The sequence below is a fragment of the Jaculus jaculus genome, chromosome 14, assembly GCF_020740685.1.
Source record: "Jaculus jaculus isolate mJacJac1 chromosome 14, mJacJac1.mat.Y.cur, whole genome shotgun sequence".
NCBI classification, from domain to species: domain Eukaryota; kingdom Metazoa; phylum Chordata; class Mammalia; order Rodentia; family Dipodidae; genus Jaculus; species Jaculus jaculus.
In genome coordinates, this window is record NC_059115.1 from 48,811,317 (window position 1) to 48,836,384 (window position 25,068).

The 25,068-nt window shown below is 42.6% G+C and overlaps 1 protein-coding gene across 6 annotated transcripts in view; it reads left to right on the forward strand.

The window, feature by feature from the left end:
- The window catches only part of Foxp1 (forkhead box P1), a 526,824-nt gene that overhangs the window by 368,955 nt on the left and 132,801 nt on the right, over positions 1-25,068 (forward strand). The window lies entirely within an intron of this gene.

A 25,068-nucleotide genomic window follows, 5' to 3' on the forward strand; every position in this document is an offset into this window, starting at 1 on the left:
TTCCTTATTTGCTAACATTGCAGATGGTCATATGAGGAGGCCAGAGCTGAGGTGCTCCCAATTTCTCATAGGTGCAGGACCAGGGATACTGCTAAATATCCCACAATGCATTGGGAAGACTCAAACACAGCATTACTCGGCAGCCCAATAGTGTCAAGCTTTGCTGTTTGGCCCGAGGAGGATATGGGACTTTTACTATTATAGCCATAGCAATGAGAATAAAATAAAGCATAGTCTCCTTTAGTAGATGTTGGCAAAATGTTTCTGAATCATTAATTTAAAATTGAGATGATTTTTTTTATATAAAGATAACACAAAAGATTAGGTAACTTATTTCAGCCACATTGGGACCAAGAGAGTTGATAGAACCATGAGTTCTTAAATGGAATTGAGAGTTTCGACTTGGAGTAGAAAACTGCAGTAGACATTTCAGAGAAAATTGAGTCAGGCTGTTTACACTCACATTTAAGGTAACACATCTGGAGGCGGGACTTCCTTTAACTAAGAGTAGGCATCCTCCTTATAGTACATCGAACGAACAGGTCTGTGATGAGAAGCAATTGGGCACAACCTGGTACCAGTCAGTCTGATCATGAGGAACACCTCTGGACCAGCTCATGCTGACTCCTCCAAGGTGGGACAAGCTAGTACCGATTTTCAAATTATCCTGCAAAGATCAAACTGACCTTGGACAACAAGTTCTAATTCAGATTTCTCCATGTGCCAAGGAAACCAAGAAAGTTCTGCACAATAGGAAGATGTCATTGGAAGCCTGTGTGGTTGACAAACACTTCCGGAAACAGTTGTTTGGTAAACCCTGGGCAACTCGTGCATCTCTTAATGAGTGCGAGTGCAGAGGACATTTTTAATGAGGTGCAGTGCCATGGAGGGTCTGTGTCAGGTGTTATAAGAAGCACTTTGTTGTGTGGATGTCTTAAGAACTGCTCTGGAAGATGAAATATGACTGGGCTGACCTTTCAGCTGTGAGCTTATTTGTCAGGATTCAAATAAGTTGAAAGGATCAAACTGAACAGTTTCCATAGTCAGACTGGGAATTGTGTTTCAGGGGTCAGCAGCGGAGGCCACATTGCAGATTCCATAACATAGCCAATTGTTGGTACATATTAAAGTACGGGGGCATCTCCTGCAGACAGAGATGCAATTAAAATTCTAATTTATTAATGTATACATGGAGCTGGCCCAGCCTGTCACTCAGTGATTCAAATGACCATCCATTCTTTTTTGCCTCCTCCTTAGAGCTCTCTCATAGCCTTAAAAAATACTAGGAGTTGAATTTACCAGCCATCAAACGCACTAGAAAAATGACAATATATTACTGGCGGGGGGAGTCTTATACATAGTAGAACTTCGATTACAAGTTGAAAACATGCAGACACAGTCCTATCACATTGCACGGCAGTATTGAATATCAACTTATGTTTTTTAAATACTAGACTCATTTTTCTTCCTATTTGCTTTTTAAGAAACATGGCATTTTTAGGTAATTTCTTTTCCAACATGAACAAAGTTCCCTTAGGGCTAAATGGGTGAAGTAAAGTTTCAGGAGAATTCTCTTGGGAAGGCCATACTTCCCGTACTTAAGGAGATTTTTGCCCCCTCCCCCCCCCGCCCCCAGCAGAAACATCTAATGAAGACCTCTGTGGTTCTTGGCAAGGGCAGTGTCAGAGCCTGTCAAATTCTGTTCATCACTTAATCTGTAGAAAAAGTGAGGAAGAAGGGTGACCGCCATCTCTGGTATTGCTAAAGATGATTTGAGCCCTGTCCTGGCCCCTAAGGGTTGAAGCTAACAAACAGAATTGAGACCAGCTTTAAGAGTTGTCTAGGTTGTGGGAGCTTGGTCAACTCATACGTGTGTGTGTGTGTGTGTGTGTGTGTGTGTGTGTGTGCGTGCATGCCCGTGCGTGCTGTATGTGCATGCATGCATGTGTCCCCTAGCCTATTTTTGAATGTAGGGCCCCATGAAACCTGCAAGCTTTATGAGTGTGGTTGGCCTTCCTCAGACAGAAAGTAGAAATTAGTAACCTTGGCCTGGTGGCATATTACCTTGTCATAAAAATCTGGATGTGGACTTGGAGATTCAGAGAAGGAAAAACCTTCACATTTAAATCTATCTTGCCATGCCGTGTCCTCGCCGGGGCTTCCCAGCCCGAGTGGCTCTGAAATGAAAGGGAAATCTGCCTGCAAATCGAACAGTGTTCATTTCTGATCTCCTTACCCTTTATAACTACACTCAGACACCTATTTTAGCAGATTTTAGATCTTCTGCATAGAAGAAGGCTTGACAGGGAAAAAGGAATTTGATCTGCTGATAGCTTGAGGAGTGGAGGAACAAGGGAAAGAAACCTAAATTCCCCACAATACCATGGCTTGTATTTAAAGCATATCTCACACCTCCCTGCTTCATATTGGCAGCATTCTCCACTTTCACAGGCTGAGGATGCAAACAAAAGAACATGGAGGCTTGAGGAGCCTGTGAGTGCTTACTCGACAGAGATCACAAGCCCAAGATCATCAAGTTGGTCTAATTTCAGAAAGAAAAGAGTAAATATGAGAGAAACGATTTGGCCTGTACACATACTGAGTCAGGCCCAGCCACCTGCATTCTCAGGTGACCTATGAAGAAGTCCTGAGTCGCTACAGACATTGATCCTAAAGTTCTGAAAAAAAATTTTTTTGTTTAGTAGCTGAGGAGATGACTCTGAGGGTAAAGTTCTGGCTGCACGAGCATGACCACCTGAGTTTGGATCCCCAGAACCCACATAATATGCTGGGTGTGGAGGTGAGCAGAATTTTGCACCAGCTCAGGAGGAGACAGAGAATCCCTTGGGCTTGCTGGCCAACTAGTCTAATCTAGCTGGTGAGCACTGGGTTTAGATGAGAGAGACCCTGTCTCAAAGAATAAAGTAAGGAGCAGTTGAGGAAGACCCCATCTGACACACACACATACACTGACCTCTGGCTTTCCCATGTGTGAGTATACATGTGCCCCTGCACACACACACACACACACACACACACACACACACACGTGCCCACTCTCTCTCATACACACACATACCACAATATTCTGCTTAATGATCTGAATTGTCTTTGTCACTTAATCCTGTTAATTTGATTTGCAACCTTTTTTATAAATGACAGAAATGAAAGTTGAAAATTGGCTCCATCCTAAATTCACAATGAGAATGATCTGAATTAATTCAGTACAATGTGGTGAGCATTTCCGAAGAGCCTCATGTGATGGGCATGGGGCTACTGCTCATAGGCCACACTGTGGGCACAGACCTGCCTTCAAGTCACTTAGGAGTTATAAATGAATTAACTAGATTTTGCTCAAAAAAAATTATAGGTGGTTAAAAATAGTAGACTGTCTTTTATAAATATTTATATACTTCTGAAGATTGCTTAAACAAGTGAAATAAATGCTTAACGGTGCAGGTGTGCTCATAACTCTGAACATGTGTAACTTTACTGGCTGAAGATTAACTTGTGAGTAGATGAGCAATTTTATTGATCACATTTTGGAACTTTGACCACCATTTCTGGGTAGTCATTCATTTTGGTTCTTTAAGCATTTTAGTTGTTGGCACTAGTACATATACTGGAAGGAAATCAAGTGACACATTTTCTCCTGAGAAAGGAAAAGTACATGTGTATTCTGGCTGCCTGAACACCGGCAAAGAAAGTAAACCTTGTGCACTGCGTTCAGTGGAAAGCTGACCACAGTTTCAAGCTGTCTGTAAAGAATTTAAATTTGAAGCTGTTGATCTGATCGCTTTTCCCTCTTGCATGTCCCATTACCTCCAAGGCTATGTCATGTGCAAGCCCCTTGCTCAGGAGACCATTTTTCTGGAAGGATCAATAGTAAAACCTCCTGGAGGACCAGCCTTTGGTCCACTTGGAAGCTCATGGTTATAATAAGGAGTCCTGTGTTAAGTGGAGGTTAAAATACAAGATTCAGCAGGTGTTTTTTTCTTTAGCAGTTTTATTTGCAGTTATATAAAACGTGCTTTAGACAGCATTTTTGCATTGCATTAATGCCACATATAATCTTAGTACCTCATATCATTTTCATGTTACTCACTAAGAAATAAATTGCCATGAGAAAATCTTTAAAGGAAACTTCAATTTTATATTGTACATAGTGAAACAGAATGAGTTTGAAATATTGACCCTTAAAAATATCTCTTCACTGAATTGGGAAAATAAGTACCTCAGGAGAGGGAGGCAAAATTTTCCTTTAACTTCTACAGCTAACATTGCATACAAGTGGCAACTCTGACTGTTAAAGTTGATATGAAGCATTGAAATTTTGGCCCTTTATACGATGTGTTGCCCCAACACCTTTGCAGATTTCCAAACCCTTGAAAGTCTTGATACAGATCAATAAGATAGAAATAATGCTTTGAAAGTAGCTACTTTGGGGGGCTGGAAAGATGCTCATCAGTTAAGGCACTTGCCTGCAAAGCCTAACGAGAAGAGTTCAATTCCCCACTACCCACATAAAGCCAAATACACAGTGGTGGTACATGCATCTAGAGTTTGTTTTCAGCAGCTAGGAGGCCCTGGCATGTCCTGGCATGCCCCCCCCCCCCCGTGTGTGTGTATGTGTGTGTGTGTTTGTGTGTGTGCACGCACATGAGCTTGCAAATAAATAAATAAATAATTTTATAAGTAATTACGGTGTGAGAGAGATGGCTTAGTGGTTAAGGCGCTTACATGCAAAGCCTAATGACCTAAGTTTGATTTCCCAGTACCCATGTAAAACCAGATGCACAAAGTGGTACACACATCTGGAGTTTGTTTACAGCAGAGACTAGAGGCCTTGGTGCTCCCATTTTCTCTGTCTATGTCTGTTTGCAAGTAAAGAAATAATTTTTTTAAAGGTAGTTATGATGTCCTTTAGATTACACCATTAAAAATGAGAGATTAATACTCCCTCCATCCTAGAAATGTGTTCATGCAGGCAGAATTTTGCACCTAGTGCTAAAGGTTTCCGAAACTTCATGAAGTTTATTGTGGAGCCCAGGTTCATGTGTATAGTTTGCAAGTTTATTTTGATTTTGTCTCTAAAATGGTGATGTTAGCATGGCAGCACATGCCTTTAATTCCAGCATTTGAGAGGCAGAGGTAGATGGATCACTGAGTTTGAGGCCGGTCTGAGACTACATTGTGAATTCCAGGTCAACCTGGACTAGAGTGAGACCCTACCTTGGAAATGGGGAAAAAAAAAAAAAAAGAAGAAGAAGATGATGATGATGATGACCCTGTATTGCAATCTGATCAGGACCAAACCATTCCATACCTGGGTGTGTTTATTTTATTGATAAGTTTGGATATTTATTATAGGGTAACCTTACCTATGTGCATTTACGCATCCAAATGCATAAGGACTGGAGAGATGGCTCAGTGGATAAAAATACTTTTGGGGCAAACATGAGGACCTGAGTTTGATCTCTAGTACTTATATTAAAAAGAAGAGTCTGGTCCTGGAGAGATGGCTTAGTGGTTAAGGTGCTTGCCTATAAAGCCTAAGGATCCATGTTCAAATCTCCAGAACCCATGTAAGCCAGACGCACAAAGGTGAGGCAAGCTCAAGGTCTCACATGTCCACTAGGTGGCACAAGCATCTGGAGTTTGATTGCAGTGGCTGAAGCCCAGGCATGCCAGTTCCCTCTCTCTCTCTCTCTAAAATAATAAAACTAAAAAAGTCAACTGAAGCCACATATGTCTGTGACCCCAGCACTAAGGAGGTTGGAGACAAGAAGATCATAGGGGCTTTCTGGTTGGCCAGTCTAATCAAAAGTGACTCAAGCTCGCTCCACAAATGCAGGAGAGACAGAGACAAGGACACCCAGGCCTCTTTGGGCCTCCATATGTTTGCTTATCAGGAGCCTACGTCTGCATGCACACATGCGAACATCAAGCAGGCACACACATGGACCAAAACATGTAAATGAGATGCTAATATCTTATGCATAACCATGAATGTTGGGTCAGTACTGAATGTGGTTCATCCCAGGACCATTACCATGGGGTAGGCAACCATGTTCTGGATGAAGAAAATTGCATCTTTGAGAGATTGGAAGAGCGCTGGGATGGGGAGCAAGGTTTTACAGACCCTTGGGCCTTCAGCAGCCTAATAGCTTAATTGTTCCTCCTCTTCCATGTGTGTTTCCCAGGCCCTACTGAATGTCACATTTTCCATAAATAGGCAAATTATTATGTTTTCCATATTGTAAACAAAAATAAAGCCAACCCAACAAAACCTTAATTCCACTGCAAATATCTGGATTTCAACTAGGACAACTTAATCTGCATAATTATTCTAATTGTAGCCATGTGTGGGTGTGTCTGTCTTTGTGTGTCTCAGTGTATGTGGGTGTGAGTCCATGAGCAATAGGAAGAAAAGTGAGTCCTTCTTCTGATGTGCTAGAGCATGGAATGGTGTGTTATAATCATTGTTGGGGCTCAGAGTTGGAGAGGGACAGGGAAAAAACATACTTGACTGGTCAAAAATGTGTAAATTGCTGACAAAATGACACATGTAATTAAGAGTGTTCCTACCATTTTACCTTGTGGTTTACACCTCCAGTGTGGAAAAAGAGAGTGACTCCCACCTCGCTAATTACCATTATCACTGAAATGCTGGGGTTGGAGTCATTAGTTCCATGTGCATTTAATTAGAGGAAGGCTGAAATTGGATTTAACTTATTACTTTTTCATGGATCACTTTCTTGTCATCACTTCAAATTGGATTGCAGCCCCAGGTAACTAATTATGAGAGCCACAGGATCAAGAGTGAAAAAAAAAAAAAAAGGTAATTAGGAATAACACTGTCGGACCCTTGCTGGTCGTCCACTTCTGCTTCAGGAAGGAAAAACAGAAAAGAAAAGGAAAGAAAAAAAAAGAATGAAAGAAACCTGGAACCGTATTTGGTAGTATTACTGACCAGGGAGTTGGAGCCCCTCCTGGCTACCAGGCATCATGGGAGTGGGTCAGCATCCACAGTGGCTTCTGTGACATGCAGCTGAGTTGAAGATGTCAACTCCACATGGTTCCACAGTCAGTTCCTTAGTACTTAGATTAAATTTGTAAAAGCAACAGATTGGTTGAAGGTATGATGCATTACATCCACTGTGTTGTCTAGGGGCCTCGTGTATAAGATGAAAACAAAGCTGTCAGGTGGCCTCTCTGAGCCAGGGTATGGAATATGTTAAGTACAGGGAGCTACAATTTAATGAACAAACTAATGTTCCAGAAACATCACTCATATCTAACAGGAAGACACATAGGTCAGCATAGCAGTAAGGTTTACATATTGGGAAATTTTGGTCAGAGTTTCCAGCATCCTATAATAGTCAAGACATTTCCTTTGCTTCTGTTTTGTTCCCTTCTACCCCCATGACCCCTCCCCCAGTGATGTAGAGGCTTCCTGGGATTCTGTATCTGCTTCCATCCTCATTGAAAATACTTTAAAATAAATTATATTGTTTCCATGTGCTGGGCAGAATTCAGAACTGCAAGCAATCAATTTTATTGACATCGTCTGAAAAAATGTTGATGACAGTTAGAGGATGTGAATAGATTGGATTTTTAAAGTCCCCAGCACTGATTTTGTGTGTGTGTGTGTGTGTGTGTGTGTATGCTTGCACATGTGCGTGTATGTGTGTGTTTCCACATGAGTTTTCTCTTGGGTTGACTTTGATAACCCAGTGAGAAATCTCCATATCAAGTCCTTTAGTTACCTTACAGGAAGAAAATCTCTTGGTTCCCCATAAAAGTAAATCACCAAGCAAAGATGGCTAGAGTTCTCCAAAGTTGTTTAAAATCTGTTTTAATGTTCTGTTAATATAAGCAAATGATTGTTGTGATTCGGTGTTGGGTGACTTTCCCACTTGGGTGAGCCAGGCTGGCTCATTGCTCTCTAACAGAGGAAGACTGTGGCCCAGGATGAGCCCACTCACCAGAGGCCACCACTTTATTATTACTCCTTAAGTGATAAAATACCACTCATGGAATTACATACTCTTTTTCCTATGCTATCCTTCTAAGTGAAATCTCAAGAACCAAAATAGTAATCATCACATCTAATGCACAAAATTAAAGCTTTTTTTTTTTGGAACATCTTAAGTTGATTTAGAATTTTTGTACACAATATTCGACTGTGGTTGAAAGGGGGCACACTGAGGTCAAGTGATGTAGTGTTTTCCATTTTCCCATATGAGCCTCACAGTGTGTGATAAAAGCAAACTTCTTTGTTTGTAAGTCTGCAAGAATTTCTGATGAAGTGCAGAGGTCATGGTCCCTGTCAATTTGAGTAGCCAGCATTTGTTAACTACTGTCTTTTTTTTTCTTCTTTTGAAACATCTTCTTTCCCTGCCCCTACCTTCCTCTAAACCATGGCACTTTTCTGACACATGCTTGGTGAAGTCCTCCAATCTGAAACTCATTAGCACACAGCACTGGACCCAGTCCAATGGTTAGAAAATTTCCTGAAGCCTAGAATAACAGCATTTGGTGCAATACCATGGACCAGAAGTGACGGTGGGGGTTGTCCCACTGCACTGGCACCCTGCCCGGTCAGTAAAGCCAGATGACCTCGAAACACAGTGAGGCAGAGGTCAGAGGCATAGGGGATGGATTCAAAAAGTTTGTTCCTTAGAGATAATACCCTTCTTATCCCACAGGTGGCTTTGTCCCTCACAGCTGTGTTGGAGATGGTCCCATCCTCACCTGACAGCATGTGAAAGGGTAAAAGGCAGCCATGACAGAAACCCTTGGGAACTAGTGGATATACTTTGATGCACTCCTGCATTTGAACTGAATTCATTGAACCTCACTGCATCAAGATCACGTGACAAGATGCCACCTGATACCACCCTTGCCCTAGCCTTAGAAAAGTTATGTTGTATGGGTGAAGTTGATTTAAGCCAGGTTTTTAGACATGCATCTGAAGTCCCGAGAGATAATGGTAAAAATAGCAAAAAATGAAGTCATATAGTTCTTTCTTTTTCTCCCCCCCCCACCTTCCTCCCTCCCTCCCTTACTTTCAGATAGAGGTGTGTGTGCATGCACATGCGTGTGAGTATGCACTTGTGCAAGTACCCCAGGGTCTCTTGTCACAGGAAACAAACTCCAGAAGCATGTGTCATTTGTGTGTCTGGCTTTATTTGGGCACTGGTGAATCAAACCCAAACTAGCAGGCATTGCAAGTAACTACCTTGAACCACTGAACCATCTCCCCAATCTTGGCATGTAGTACTTTCTAAGAACCAGTCAGACAACAGGTCTATGGAGTAAGTTTCAGCATCAATTCCCATTTCACAGATGAGGAAAATGTAGCACAGAGAAGTCAATTTGCTCAAGGCTATGAGGCTGGGAAGTGACAGAGCTGGGACTCCTGCCCGCAGTCCTGGCAGTATGAATGTATACTTTTTAATTCTGTGAACACTGCATCTTCCCGTTGAGCTACTGCATGGGCTCAGCAAACAGGGAGACGAACAGAGGCAGAGCCCCTGACTTCTGATGGCTCCCCACTAACCACCAGACCACAGTCTCCTAATTTGGACATATGTTTATGGGCATGTCTGAAAAAATAGTGCCTGTAATTGAAATATGCACTTTCTAAAGGGAAATGACGCTTGGGAAAGAGAAGAAAGACGGGTATTACTCAAAGCCTGCAGACCACGCTGCAAGTAATTGTCTAAAGGCAGCCGTTGAAATTGAGAAGCAGTTTGGAAAATGTACAGTTTGGGAAATCTGTGTTTCGATGTAATTACGGTAGTTGTGAGCTGATGTCATGCCTAGTAACTGTTTTTGTATTGCTTGGGCCTTTGTTACCGAGTTGTGATATCATGAGCAAACTATTATAAACATACCATGGATATAGCATGCTTGTGTAACAAAAGATCGGGAACTTTTATTAAGTTTGTTTTCCTTGTCATATTGTAAAAATTTATTATGTGTACTGTGTATATTAGAAACAGATTTGGGTAATTCTGTCTAAATGAAGTCATCCCTGCTATTTCCAGACTGTCTGTTTTTGGTTGTGAATAATTTTCATACATCAGATGGTTGTCATAGTTAGTCGCTCTCAAAATTTTAAAGAGAACATATCCCATTTTGAACTTTTGGTGGACTTCAGCTCCCTTGCTTTTGGTATTGTTTGAGTTTGAAATTATTGCCTGTTAAATTACAGAGACTAGACACTCATCATTTCTGAAGGGTTTGGGGTTGCTGCCTTCTATGTATAACCACTCCCCCCTTATCAAAAAACAGATTTTTAACTACTTAAGTAGTAGAATTTCAAGTTGCCAGGACTTGTGGGCATCAAGCGCCAGCCCTTGTCCTTTTTTGTTATGTCCTAGTGAGATACTTTTATGAGCATTCAAGCCGACCGAGCCCAGCATTTCTAAGGATTCCTGGTCAATGTGGATTTTAAGTGGGTCATTCCAAACCTTTGGGTGACTCTAGCCTTCCCAGCCACTCTCCTCTGCTTGCTTTTGCTGCCAGGCACTCAGAAGCAGACAGGCTGTGGGCTGTTTCCACCTTGCCTCATCCAACTTTTCTACTCAGCATTTTCCCCAGTGGTCACCAAAGTCAGTGGTCACATCTCCATCCTTACCTGGCATAGTGCTATAGTTTGCTTTAGTTAACTTATGTTTTGGGAATTGTCTTCCTTTAAGTCAGTGTTTTCTGGGCTCCATGCTAGTTTCCCTGCTTCCCAGTTCTTGTGTTGAACCCAGTTTCATTTGTTCTCTGAAATTCAGTTCCTTTGATCCCTCACATAGTTTGCCTTTGTGCTTGGTCACCTCTGTACCTGTGACACTGAACCTCCTTGAGCCTCCCTTACTTGTCCCCCTCACCCCAAAGCCTCTGTCTTCTAGCACCATCTCATCCATTTCAGCCTCCCTCACCCAACAGATCTCTGCAACTCTCCCTACCCAGCAGACCACTGCTGTCCTGCCTTACTATAAACTTCAGTGTCATCACTGGCTGGTCACCTTCTCACCACAGTTGTCCCCTGACCTGCCATCTCTTTGTTCTGGTGTCTTCAGTCCATTTCTGTATCCCATGCAATTGCTCTCTTCAGGGATTAGCCCTTCAGGTGCCACGTGCCTGGATTTTGGCAAGGACTTTGCATCCTGCCTTGTCTCTGTTCCCCAGAGCATCTTCTGCTCTTCGTACACATCTCACACCCCACCCACTGATCTCCCCCTTTCCAGAGATGCCGTGTCCTCTGCTGTCAGAACTTTCTGTGGTCCCCTTATATGCCTGTCCAAATTCTGCATTCCTAGCTCTGTGTTAAACTAGGAGCCAAGAGGAAGATGGTTATAGGCTTACTGGGGAGAGGAGAGGAGACTTGGAGATTTAGAATGAGAAATTGTTTTGCAAAAAGGTGGAGTAAGCATAGTCTCTCTGATACAATTTGCAAGCCTGAGACACTTAGAATTGCAGATGCGACCTGCCCTTTTGCCTGCTGTTTGGAATGAAGGTGTTTGGTGATTCAATTGTGCTTTTTTTTTATTTCTTGAGAATATCTTTGTCTTCCTTATTTAGGAAAAGGCTGAAAGCCTCATGAATGGAACACTTTCCCGTTTCCTCTGTTTCTTCATGCCCTTTCTTGTGGCCCCATACCACTTTTCCATGGATACCTATTGGTGTTTCTCAGCATATTCCTCCTCACCACTCCCCCCACCCCAGCTATAGAGCACTCCCTTATATCCCCATGAGGAGCCACTTTCCAAACCCAGTGTAGGATCACTATGAGTTCAAGGCCACACCGAGACTACATAGTGAATTCCAGGTCATCTTGGGCTAGAAGGAGACCCTATCAAAAAAAAAAAAAAAAAATCATATAGAGCAGAGAGGTCTTGTTGGGCTCACCAACTTTAAACTAGACATGCAGTATTTCTGACTAGAATGCTGTTTAAAGGAGTCTCAGTCCAGGCAGGGTTCTGTAGGAAGACTGTTATTAATTAGCAGTGTCTTCCCTGGCAACCAGTATTGGAAATGGTAGTGTGTGCCTTCTGCTTGTCAGGCTTGACAGAGACTGATATGACCTGTTTTATGCTGACCACCTGTCAGAGTTGAAAAGTTCTTGGCTTAAGAGAGTCTGATAGCTGTTGGAAATACTGCCCCAAGTTAAATGTACTTTAAAAAATTGTTTTATTTAAATTTTATTTATATATATGATAGATTATATACTTTTTAAAAGATTTCATTATTATTTATTTATATGAGAAGGAGGCAGAGAGACAGAGAATGAGGGTGGGGAGAAAGAATAGGAGTGCCAGGGCCTCTAGCCACTGCAAATGAACTCCAGATGCATGCGCCACCTTGTGCATCTGGCTGATATCCTCATCTGAGGCTGGGCAGATTACATTCTTTTCAGTTTTGTATCCCTTCACAGCCAGATCTAAGGTATACATTGTTCTTTAAAGCCATGGAATCCTTTACACTGGGTCGCCCCATTAACTCAGCAGGAGGGCTTAAAAGTTTTAGAGAGTCACAGGTCAAAATTTTTTGTGTGGAGGAAGCAGCATCTCTCTGCCATTAATAGCATGGCCTCTGATAGCAGGCTGACACACCGAGGTCCCAATACTGGCTCATTCCTCTGTGATCGTCAAAAAGCAGCTTAACCTCTCTGTCTTTCCATTTTCTCATCTAGAGAGTGTGGCTGGTTCCTTCACCTACCTGAAGGCGCTTGTGAAGGTTAAGTGATTAATGTGTGAAAATTGCTTGCCCAGGGCTTGTGACAGAGTCAATTCTCAGAAGAGATGGCTCTTCTCATAATTGTCCAAAACTGTTACAAAGGAAAATAGCTACCTACAAGACTCCACGTGGTATTTTAATTCTCTTGATATTGATCGCTATTCAGACAGATGTGCTAGCAATGTGTTGGGAACTGTATTTTGCTATGGACTGATGGTTAAGCCGATTGGATGAAGACATCAAGCTTCTTGTCTGCAAAGTAGAGTAGCTGTCTCTGCCTCTTGGAACCAGTGCATGGTATGAACTTCCTGCCATCTTTGCTCATGGTATGCTGTGGTTTGAGTTGTAACTGTCTCCCAGAAGCTCCCGTGTTGAAGACTGATAATACTAATTTAAGAGAAACTGAGTGGATGGGAGCTTGCCTGCAAAGGCCATAATTGGAACACGCTCCTCTTTCTCCTGGCCACCTTGAGGTGAGCAACTATCCTCTGCCACAAGTTTCCACCATAATGAACTGCCTTCCCACAGGCCGTAAAGCAGCCCTGTGGGACAGAAACCCCTTAACCATAAGGCAAAATGAAGTCTTTCCCATTCTAAGTCGGTGACCTTTGGTGTTTTGTCACAGCTAGAGGAAGCTGCAGAATGATGACTGTTGTGGACAATAGGCTTGTGCTTTCTTCCATGTGTAATTCTCTGCGTACATGAGCGTTCGTGTTTCTGGATAGTTCATCCTACGTTTCTCGTAAATTAAAACCACTTATTCTGAGACCCTCTTTGCCATGCCTGTCTCAAAGGAGGCAACCTGTAGATGTTTCTTTCCTGAACAAGTTTCTGAGTGAGAACATAACAACGTAGTGAGTAAGTAAGTGAACGAATACGTGAGTGAGTGAGTGAAACACTTAAGCCAGAAAGAAAGGACCACTGATATTGCTTTGGTTGACAAAGCAGCAGACCAGTCCCTGGCTCATAAGCCCCTGGGAGCATTTCAAGACCATGAATGGCACAGGAAGACACTGAGGTCAGTCCTCACTAAATTCTTTCATCTAGTGTATGGAGTTTGCCCGGTATGGAGTAAAACAGCCCCAACATTCCTGTAGTGAGGTTAGGCTGCCCTAACGGCCTCTGCCTGCCTCTGTAAATTTGCTAATCTGTTTAAGGTATAATATTAATGACATAGAACTTTAATGCCTAAGAATAGAAAATTAAAGAGGACTAAAGGCAAAATCCAGAAATGTATTTGGTGTCAAGATTAAGTTCAATGAAGCCTAGCGAAGATGGAATAGATTATTAGATATCCTTGGAGGAGAATGGAAAATGTACCAAAATCTCTCATTTTAAAGGGAATTGGTTTACTTGGTTATTTGGAACAGTATCACACTCAGGAAAATCTAAGACAAATGAAAGCAAAACAGAATTTAATTGAGCTATTATTTTTCAGACTTTGGCTTGGTTTCAGACAGTCTAATCAAATTGTGCTTTGCTCAAATAACTAATGTTAAATGCAGCCTCCCAGCAGATGTTTAAATAGAGTCTAATTGGAAAATCTACATCCTGGATTTAGTCTGTCTTGCTGGAAAACATAAAATAGCTTCAAATTTATATTTTTGAGGATGACACCAGTGACAAGGATATTCAGAAGAGACGATGTTTCCTTCAAGGATCCTCACCACTTGCATGGAATTATCTCGAGTAGTCAAAGATGGCACTCTAGAAATTAAAATTTTTGGAAATTCTCCAGCAGGGTGCCATGCAGAACTCTCCAGAGAAATCTTCTTTATCACATGATGTCACCAAGGTCCTGTTACAGCCCTGGATTGTGTCAGGGGCCCATGTGCTGAAATCTATACTGAGCCCTTGCAAGTCCCACAAAGTCCAGCCTGATGGATGACATTTCAAGGCACTGTCAAGGTGGCTGGGTAATGAAGTTGACCTTGCCGCCCCTGCGTCTCAGTTTCAAGTTTGTGTATATAAACTATTTCACCTGCCATATTTGCTTGGAACATTTCATGGTATCTACAAAGAGAATTTGGTTTGAGAGGAACTCCTTTTTCCTTTAGACCAGGGGTCAGCCAACTTTCTCTGTGAAAGACTAGATAGTGAATATTTTTGGCTTTGTGGGCTGTACTGTCTCTATGGCAACTGCTTACTCTGCTGGTGCCTTGTAGAAACAGGCAGAGACAATATAGAAATGAATGAATATGGCTATATTCCAGCACACTTGTGGGCACTGAAGTTTGAATTTCAAATTTTCACATGTCATGAAATACTCTGATTTTTTTTTTTTACTTTGTCCCCCAAGTATTTTAAAATATAAAAACAACTCTTAGCTCCAGGGCCAAACACTGGCGACCTTTTCTTTCTTTTTTGTACACTTGAATGGGTGTGGAGTGCAAGTGCGTATGTGCATGCTCTTATGTGAGAGGGTATGTGTGGTGGAGGTGGGGTGGGGAGAGATATATTTGCACTTGTATGCACATGTACCTGGGGGCCAGAGGTCAATATGAGGTATCTTCCTCAATCACTTTCCACCTCACTTTTTTGAAACAGGGTCTCACTGAATCCGGTCCTCACTGATTTAGCTAGACAATCTAACCAGCATGCCCTTGGGATCTGCCCATCTCTTCCACCCCAACACTGGGATCAAAGATGTATGCCACTGTGCCTGGCTCTTTCATGGCTACTGAGAATCCAAACTCAAAGTCTTCATGCTTGCACAAGTCTTCCCACTGAGCCATCTCCCCAACCTACTGACCTTACCTTTATGTAATCTGAATAAAAGACTAGTGAGTGTTGACACCCAGCCATCACGTGCCAAGCACATCAGCTCCTGTGGTTCTAAGACTGCCTGGAGGGAGGGATGTTCTCCTCCCAGTTACAAGCATCCTCTTTACCCTCGTTTATGTTTTCTTTTCTTTTTTTCTTTTTTTTGGTTTTTCGAGGTAGGGTCTCACTGTGGTCCAGGCTGACCTGGAATTAACTCTGTCATCTCAGGGTGGCCTTGAACTCATGGCAATCCTCCTACCTCTGCCTCCCGAGTGCTGGGATTAAGGCGTGTGCCACCACACCTGGCTTTTTCGTTTATGTTTTCTTGATCTTAATTCAGTGTCGACATTGGGATAGGTGTGCATTGGTAGTGCTAACAGATCTTTTATCTTTTCCTCCTGTCTGCATGTGTACAGGGGGTGGGGTATACGTATACGTGTGTGCGTGTGCACGTGGCAGTCAGAAGACCACCTGAGGGTGCTGGTTCTCTCTTCCCACCTTGTTTGAGACAATGTCTCTCTTGTTGCTGGCCCACTGGCTTTTCTAGTCTTCTGACTCGACCCTCCTTAGACATATGCGTAACTTCACATGTGTGCTGAAGACCCAAACCTTGTTGGTAGGCTTGCAGAGCAAGTACCTTGAGCCACAAACCCGTCTCCACAGCAGCCCCTGTTTTGGTTTTTCAAAACGATCCATTAGTGTTACCATTAGCCCATACCATGTACTTGAAGGTTCATTGAAGTCACTCTGTCAAAACAACTCCTCTGTTAGTTTCAATAGCTTTATACTCCTTGATATGATGACATTGAAAGAGTCTCGTGGCATCAGAAAGTCCTAGTTTGGTAAATCCAAGGTGTCTACCATGGGAATGGTTGTCGCCCTTGAGTCTCTGAGTCAATGGTGTTGCTTCACCATAGAGCCCCCTTGTGGGGAAGGTCATGCGCTGATAGGATTTCCCTCCATTCTTCGCATTTTCAAGTCAAGCAAGTCTGATTTTGGCAAAGTGACTTACCTCAGGAGGTCTCAGTTTCATATCTACAAGTGACTGACTAGTCAGTGATGCTCAGCCCTGGGAGCACATCAGAATGAATAAGATTATAATAGCAAGTCCCAGCAAGCAACACTGCTGAAAATCACAGTTTGGATCCTGAGCTCTCTCTGCTGAGAAAGAATCAAGAGATGGGCTTTGGCATGGTTGTGTGTAAAAACTTTCATAAGTACTTCTTATCACTTGTCAAGGTGACAACTAAGTTCCTTTCCAACTCTACATATTTGTGTCTATTTCATCCTGTTTTTGCTGTCTTTCTTGGCTTGCTAGCCTCCTTCTAGTACCACAGAAATGACCTCTGTCTAACCTGGTTCCACCCAGGTGATCCATCGGTTGTCCTCAGAAGATGTTAGGGAACCCCAAGTCAGGAGTCTCAGCTTCTGCCTTGACGTAAGTTTATCCAGGATGTAGCAGGGAACAAGAATCTTCGTGCACTGTTACAGAGGTACATAGGTCCCTCCCTACATTAACCTCGGATTCCTCAGCAGAAGTCCAAGGAGCATCTCTCTCCTTGATGTCATGTTAGAGGTATGTCTTGGGGTATTAAATGTATAGTTTATCTCCTCCCCTCTATATGCCTATGATTTCTGCTTGGAAATGAACCTATATACCCCATATTTTTATGACATGTACTTATTTTTTACATTGCTTATAGCCCAGACAAGGTTGAGAAGTACTGTGACAGATTTTTAAAGAAATGACTAATGTGAATTTCTACCAAAGGCTTTGGATGCCTCTCAGCTATGCTTTGCGTTTGGCCCACTTCTCAGAATCGCCCCAGGTTGCTCGGCATTGAGAGCAATACCTCATTCAGGAGCTGGCACGCTATTTCCAAGAAGGACTCGAGATTTGCCTGGGTCCTTTCTTCTGCCAGTGCTCTGTAAACAAATGCCTGCTTTGCTCATGGTACAACATGGAAAAGTGAAATTCAGAACAAACAACAACAATAAAAAACAACCCAGCAGCATAGATCCAAGAAGACAAATGGGCTCTCGTACTTACACAACAACCATATTGGTATAGGCAAACTTTACTATTCTATTTTCTTCTTGCCTTCCTTCCGTCTTTCCTTCCTTCCTTCTTTCTATCCTTCTTCCCTCTCTTCCTCCCTTCCTCCCTCTATTCCTTCCTTCCTTTGGTTGTACATGTTTTTGTATGTGTGGATGCACAGCCTCTCATGTGTGTGAGTGTGGATGCACACACACCATGTCAGGCTTATAAATGTCCAAGGACAATTCAACCCTCACCTTCCCGCTTTGTCAAGGTAGGGCCACTCATCACTTACCTTTGCAATCCAAGCCAGCTGACCCATGAACTTCCAGTGGCTTCTCCTGTCTCCACCTCCCTTCTTGCCATAGGTGTGTTAGGGTTGCAGATACCTGCCACAGCATCAGACTTTTACATCATGGGGATCTGAACTTGGATACTTAGGCTTGCATAGCAATCATTGCATCCACTGCCTTTAAAAAAATAGAAAGGGCCGGGCATGGTGGCGCATGCCTTTAATCCCAGCACTTGGGAGGCAGAGGTAGGCGGATTGCCGAGAGTTCGAGGCCACCCTGAGACTACAGAGTGAATTCCAGGTCAGCCTGAGCTAGAATAAGACCCTACCTCAAAAAAAAAAAAAAAAAAAAAAACCAAAAAGAAAACAAAATAGAAAGCTGGGCGTAGTGGCACACACCTTTAATCCCAGCACTCAGGAGGCAGAGGTAGGAGGATCACTGTGAGCGCAAGGCCACACTGAGACTACATAGTGAATTCCAGGTTAGCCTGGGCTAGAGTGAGGCCCTACCTCAAAAAAAAAAAAAAAAAAAAAAGAAGCTTCTCCAATCTGCAACTCTTCTGCAGTGTTTGGACTATAAATTGATGCAGACAAAATCATCGTACAATGGTGTGTTCCATGAGGCCCATGTAACTAATTTATGGTGATCATGCTCTCAGGAAAGTGAACTGTGAGATCTGAAAGCCCACCATTTGACAAAAAGTAGCTAAACTTTTATAACACAATTTACCAATTGGCATTCCACTAAAGAGAGACTATATTTTTGACTTACAAACACCAGGTCAGACATTGCAAAGAAAATTTAGAAAGCAGTAATTTCGAAAATGTGCAGAAATGAATTTAAAAATAAATATTTCACTTCCTGCACAGTACTATTTAGAATACTGGCTTTAGGAATATGCTCCAGGAACCTCTCCATTTTGCATGACACACTGTCATGTCATGCACAATATATTAATACTTAATTGATGATATTGTAACTGCAGATCAAAGGCACAATTAACAGCCTTACAGAAACTTATATAAATCAGGATTTTGACTAATACAAGTCTGGAATAAAACTGGTTCATGAAAGGATCATAAGACCAGATGAGCCTTCACCTCTCTGGGTGGAGAGGTTCTCAGGGTGGATGTGTAAGGAGCCCCTTACCACCAGCCTCCATATCCCCCTTTTAAACCACTACTTCTTCCTGTGGCTTCTCCATTTACTCAACTAGAGAACTCCATCACATCTCACTGTGCATGGTGAGGGAGTAGCTCCCACTTATGTCATGATATCTCAGTGACTATGTGACCTGCAATTTTAATAGGAATCTTATGATGAGCAGGCATTGGCAAACAGGCCCATAGGCTAAATCATAAGGACAGATTTTGGTAAGACTAACAAGCCTAGAAAATTGTTACTGTTTTATTTTTTAAACAGTTGGGGGATAAAATGAAAAGAAGATTAACATTATGTTAAATGTGAAAATTACATGAAATTCAGATTTCACTATCTACAAATAAAGTTTTATTGGAATACTGCCACAGTCAAATGTTGGGCTTTCTACAGCTGTTTTCAGCCAAACTGAGTGGTTGCAACACAAGGTTCTATCTTGAAAAGCCTGAATCAGTTCTCTCTGGCCTCTTGTAGGAATAGTTAGAAGTTTTGGCTTTGATTTATGATATATTTTTGGTAAGAGGAACTCGGGCAAGCTAGAAAATCACAGGACCTATGGAGGAAAAAATAAGGAAAAGAAATCAAATAAGTTTTGTTGTTGAGAACCTAACTTGAGAACAGAAATGCCAAAGCCAGGGCTGGAGGGATAGGTTAGCAGATAAGGCGTTTGCCTGCAAAGCCAAAGGACCAGGCTCAATTCCCCAGGACCCATGTAAGCCAGATGCACAAGGGTGCTCATGCATCTGGAATTCATTTGTAGTGCCTGGAGGCCCTAGTGTATTCTCTCTCTTTCTTTCTCTCTCTTTCACTCCCCTCTTTCCCTCTGATCAATAAATAAAAATAAAATATATTAGAAAAGCCAGAGCCAGGAAGGATTTTAATGGGGTGCTCAGGGTCCAGGAAAGTCCTTGACCCCCAAACCCTAGGTTTGTTTCCAATTTAAATCAAAGAATTGAATAAAAAAGACTGAGAAGGATAATTATTAAATGATTATATTTATTGAGGGAAGTATAGAGCCAAGGAAAGGCCCCCATGTGACTAGAGCTCCCACGTGGAGGACCCAGAACAAACATGGAAAGAAAAGAGAGAAAACTGAAGACTTTTCCAGCTGCCGAAAACACAGCATGGTTCAAAATGTTTGACTTGTGTGGGGGTGCCTACACATGTGCATCCCCCATGATTGCATGTGGAAATGAGAGGACATTCAAGAGGTATCTGTTCTCTAGATGCCTAGTCCTCTAGTTTTTGAGACCAGGCCTCTTGCTTCTGTAAATACCCTACCAAACAGCAATGAAATGTCAGATTAGTGGACTGTTATCTTCGGAGTCGCTTGACTCTTCCTCCCATTGTCTTTGAGTGCCTTGGGATCGCAGTTGCATGTGCCATTTTGCATGTGGCTTTACATGGGTGCTGGGGAATTGAACTCAGGTTGTCAGGGATTGCAAGCAAGTACCTCTAATCACTCACCAGCCCAGAATATAGCAGTTTTGTTAGATTATTGGCCTAAAGTGCCCCAGAAGTAAGTGTGAGCACAGACAAGATTAGTGTTCCTTCAGGCATCTATCTGTCCCCTTGCCCACTGATAGTCCCATCTGCCAGACCTGATTGCACATTTTACTCCACTAAGTGCTGAGCCCAGGTCCAAGTCTTTCATACTTTACATCAAGGTTGAAACTGAATAGAACCCGTTATGATATGATGTCATAAGTGCTCAAATAGATGTAAACTTGGGGGACTGGGAAAATAGAGGCAGGAAGAATGCTTGACATGTGGCTAGCACAAAGGAAGAACTGAAATGTAAAATTTTCCTTTCACTTCATTTTAAAGTTTAATCATCACATGTGGCTGGCAGCTACCATTTTTTGAACAGTACAAAATAGAACATTTCCATCATCATAGGAAGTTCTATGAACCATGCTATTCTTGAATGTCTTTTTGCCTTTTAAAACTATGTGATAATTGGCCCCTTCTGACAAAAGATTTTAAAAATCAGTTGTTCTTTTTTTTAATTTTCTGTGTTGAGGGTTGCACTCAGGGCCTCACACATGCTAGGCAAATGCTAAGCTATGCCATTGGCCCAGTGTCTCTTTATACACCTTCATTTGTATCTAGCTCCTTCCCATGAATATTTTCTTATAGTCTTCACTTAATGCATTGCCATCAGCCCAGGATAGTTCTTCAGAACATTCTAGGAACATCTCCTCCCTCTATTTTCTTCCCAGAGGCCTAGGTTTCCTTTCTAAATAAGGGAAACTTCAAAGGCTTAGAAATTTGAAAGAAAGTAAGCTCAAACCCCTTCCTTAACAGTGAACCACAGACCCTTTGAAAATTGACAATTATTTTTATTTGTGCGGACTTAAGATGGAAATAAGAACTTCAAACAAGAATTTGAAAAGTACTTTGTACCAAAAAAAAGAAGAAGAAGAAGCAGCTTAAATCATTTCCTCCGAAAATTTCCTTCCATCTAGGGTTTGTTTTGAGCCTGAAGACCAGCCTCCGCCTTTCCTTACTCTGAGGGAAAGGACTGTCACCTTGGGTTTACATCCACAGTGCACTTTGGGTCCCAAGAGAACTCTGGTACTGGCCTTCTCTCTAAGGACAGGGGCTGATTACTAACCGGCCAAGTCCTTGTGACAAAATATTGTTTATAGCTGTATTCTCACACTACCTGTTTCTGTAGGAGTAAGGCTCTGTGGTTGTGTATTAATGTGACATGTTATACATTGTGTACACATTATAATTAAAATGACATTACTGACCATTACATTTCCATCTAGCTATAGATTTAACTGAATAATTGATCATTGTTTTCCATTTAGTTTAATAATAATATAACCAATATGCCCACAGCACTCAGTTCATTGGCTAAATATGTTGACTGATCAGAAAAAAAACTTGAGATTGTTCCTAATCTTTAACTAGATGTGCTGAGACAGATCACTTCCTAGAGGTTTCTGGAGTCAAATTGATGACTGAATGTCAAAAATTTTACCAACTGTATGAAAGAACAAGTATCCTGTGGGTGTGAAGACAACTCCTTGGAGGGAAAATGTCCCAGTTAGCTCATTTCTGAGATTTCCCAAGCCCGAAGAGTTACCTACCCATGCAGCTCTTCTGGGGAATTAATCTAGACGAATTCTGCACACACGTGGTCTATGCGACACATAGAACTTGAAATGTTTCTTGCTTTTGCTAGTCATTCCGGGAGTCGTCATTGTCACGAATGACTAGGGGGATGACCCTTGCTTGATTGTACAAGAACCAGTGAAATTTTATGTATGAGTGACATTCTTCAGTGGTGGGAGGTAGGCTGGAAGGGGCAGTTGTCCACTCGCACATGCTTTAAACGGCAAATTGCATTTATCATTGCATCACTCCTTTATTGCCCCAGATCTTTCATCTTCATCAGGTGAATTGGAGAGCATAGAGCCAAAGACAGCATACTGTGGATGTATTCCTCGCTGTGTCAAACCTTCTTCCCTGTGAGGCGACAAGTCACAGAACAGTTATCTCCCTCCACTCTAGAGTCTGCAGTCTAAGGAGGTTGTGCAACCACCTTCCCTTTGACCTTACCATTACGTATGTGCAAAGAGGACTAGGAGGTGTTCTAACGTTCCCTGTAAGTTCTACTTTTCTGGGGTCTCGTCGTTTGGGGACGAGTAGCCGGGACCATGAGGTTGTCTTGTCAGGAGGCCCTCTAGTCACGGCTGACTGGCTTTTCTTGAGAACTGAGTGATTTGTCACTCTTCACTGCGCTGCTGCATTCTCCCCTCCAGGGAGTGCTCTTTACACCTGCAGGACGCCGGTGGTTTCACTTCTCTCTTATTATACTATTTACTGCATTTAGGAAATCAGGGCCCACAGGTTTTTCTGGCAGCCATTATAACCCCCGTAGGTGCATACACGGCAGTACTGTTGGGCAAGCAAACAAAACAAAAACCCATGGAATTTCCAAGAAAATGTGAAAGAGGCTCAGGAAATAGAATCACTTGAAAACATGAATTTTGCGATTTATTTTATTATGAGAATCAGGCTGGAGAGAGATTCAAGGCTGAGAAATTGATTCTCTGTTAGCAATTACAAACGGATGGCCCACGGGCTACACAGTTTGGCTTGCACACACAATGTTTAGCATGTGTGAGGGTTAGTTGTAAAGGTTAAGAAACCTGGAGGTTTCCAATTAAAATCACAACTTCCAGCTTCTCCAAGGGAAAAAGAAAAAGCAGGCAGAAGCTGGAGTCCAAGAAATACTATCCCTGCTAACACCCATCCCCCTCACTTCTGCGGACATGCGATGGCCTGTTTCTCTTACTTCTACCACCTGCCTATCCACAGTGCAGCCCATTTTGTTTCCTAAATGAGCTTCTTATTTATTTATTTAAGAGAAAGAAAGAAGCAAAGAGAGACAGAGAGAGAGATTGAGAAAATGGGTGCACCAGGGCCTCGAGTCACTGCAAACAAACTCTAGAAGCATTTGCCACCTTGAATATCTGGTTTATGTGGTACTGAGGAATCGATCCTGTGTCCTTGGGCTTCACAGACAATTGCCTTAACCACTAAGCCACCTCTCCACCCATAAATCAGCTTCTTAAATCCATCTCAAGAGTCTTGAACTTCAGAAATGTGTAACAGATGAGCAGGTAGGAATTCTTCACGCCTTCTGTAACTTTACACCCTGGTGTGGACTTCCCATCCCAAACTCGCTGCCCTTGTGACAACTGGAACTCAGCTTTTTGAACTGTGTGCAGTGGTGAGCCTGTATGGCAAGGATGCAGCAGGGGGCAGGGGCCCTATAGAGAAAAGTATATACCAAGCCAGGGGCTATACTGGTACAGCCATTATGAGGTTCTGATACCCTGTTTGGTACCTTAAATCTTAGAATAAGAGTCTGAACATTTATTATTTCACACACCTGTGGACCTGAGCTTTGGGATTGGCTTAGCTGGGTGGTTCGGGCTCCAAGTCTCTGATGAGATTGTAGGACAGTTAAGGCTAGAATGTGACAAGGGCTGGACAGCCCACCTAAGATGGCTCGCCAGCACTGTTGGCTGGAGGCCCTGATGACTCACTGTGTGGGTCTCTTCCTGGTGATGCTTGCATGCCTTCATGGTGTAGCATCTTTGCCTCTCCCTCAGGGACTGGGATCTTTGGGGACTATGTTGCTAGGCTCTCTTTATTTTTTAAATTGTTTTTATTTATTTATTTTTAGCGACAGAGGGATGGAGGGAGAGAGAGGTAGAGAGAGGGAAGGGGCACACCAGGGCCTCCAGGCACTACAAATGAACACCAGATGCAGTCACCCCCTTGTGCATTTGGCTAATGTGGGACCTGGAGAATCAAACCTGGGTCCTTAGGCTTTGCAGGTAAATGCCTTAACCACTAAGCCATCTCTCCAGCCTTTGGCTCTCTTTATTATCACGAATACTTAAGATAATCCACTTACACAGAGAGAAGCATGATTGGGGCTTCAGTTTTAGAAGTTTCCATCCATGCTTGAGGAAACCCATTGCGCTGGGGATTGAGTTCTCACGACACATTTTGGTAAAGAGTCTGTGCTGGAGCAAGCCACTCACTTCATGATTGAGATGTGAGAAGAGGACGAGGCTGATTTCTTTCTACAATCCTCTTCAAATGGCATGGTCCCAATGGCTAAAACTTAAGGTTCTATCCTCCCTTCCTTTCTCTCTCTCTCACATACACCATAGCCCCAAAATTTTACCTGTCCATGCAGCCATTGTTCTGGGAATCATTATGGTGATGTTGATTATAGGTAAGATGAGGTACAATGTTTTGTAATACTAAAGCTGAGGACCAACCCTTTCACACATGGGCCTTTGGAGGACATTCATCCGAACTATAGACATGATCCAGGCTTTGAAATCACACACTATTATTTCTACCAGTGTCATTGCTCGGCATCACGTAGCCCTAACCCAGTGTTAGAGGAGATCCCATGGGAGCGCTTAGGGGCTGTCTTGAAGGTTAATACATGGGCACCAACCTCCTCCCTGGCTCTGCTTAGAATCATCATATGGGGTCATTGTGATAGTTTATAGTGCATCACTTTCTTGAGCTGTA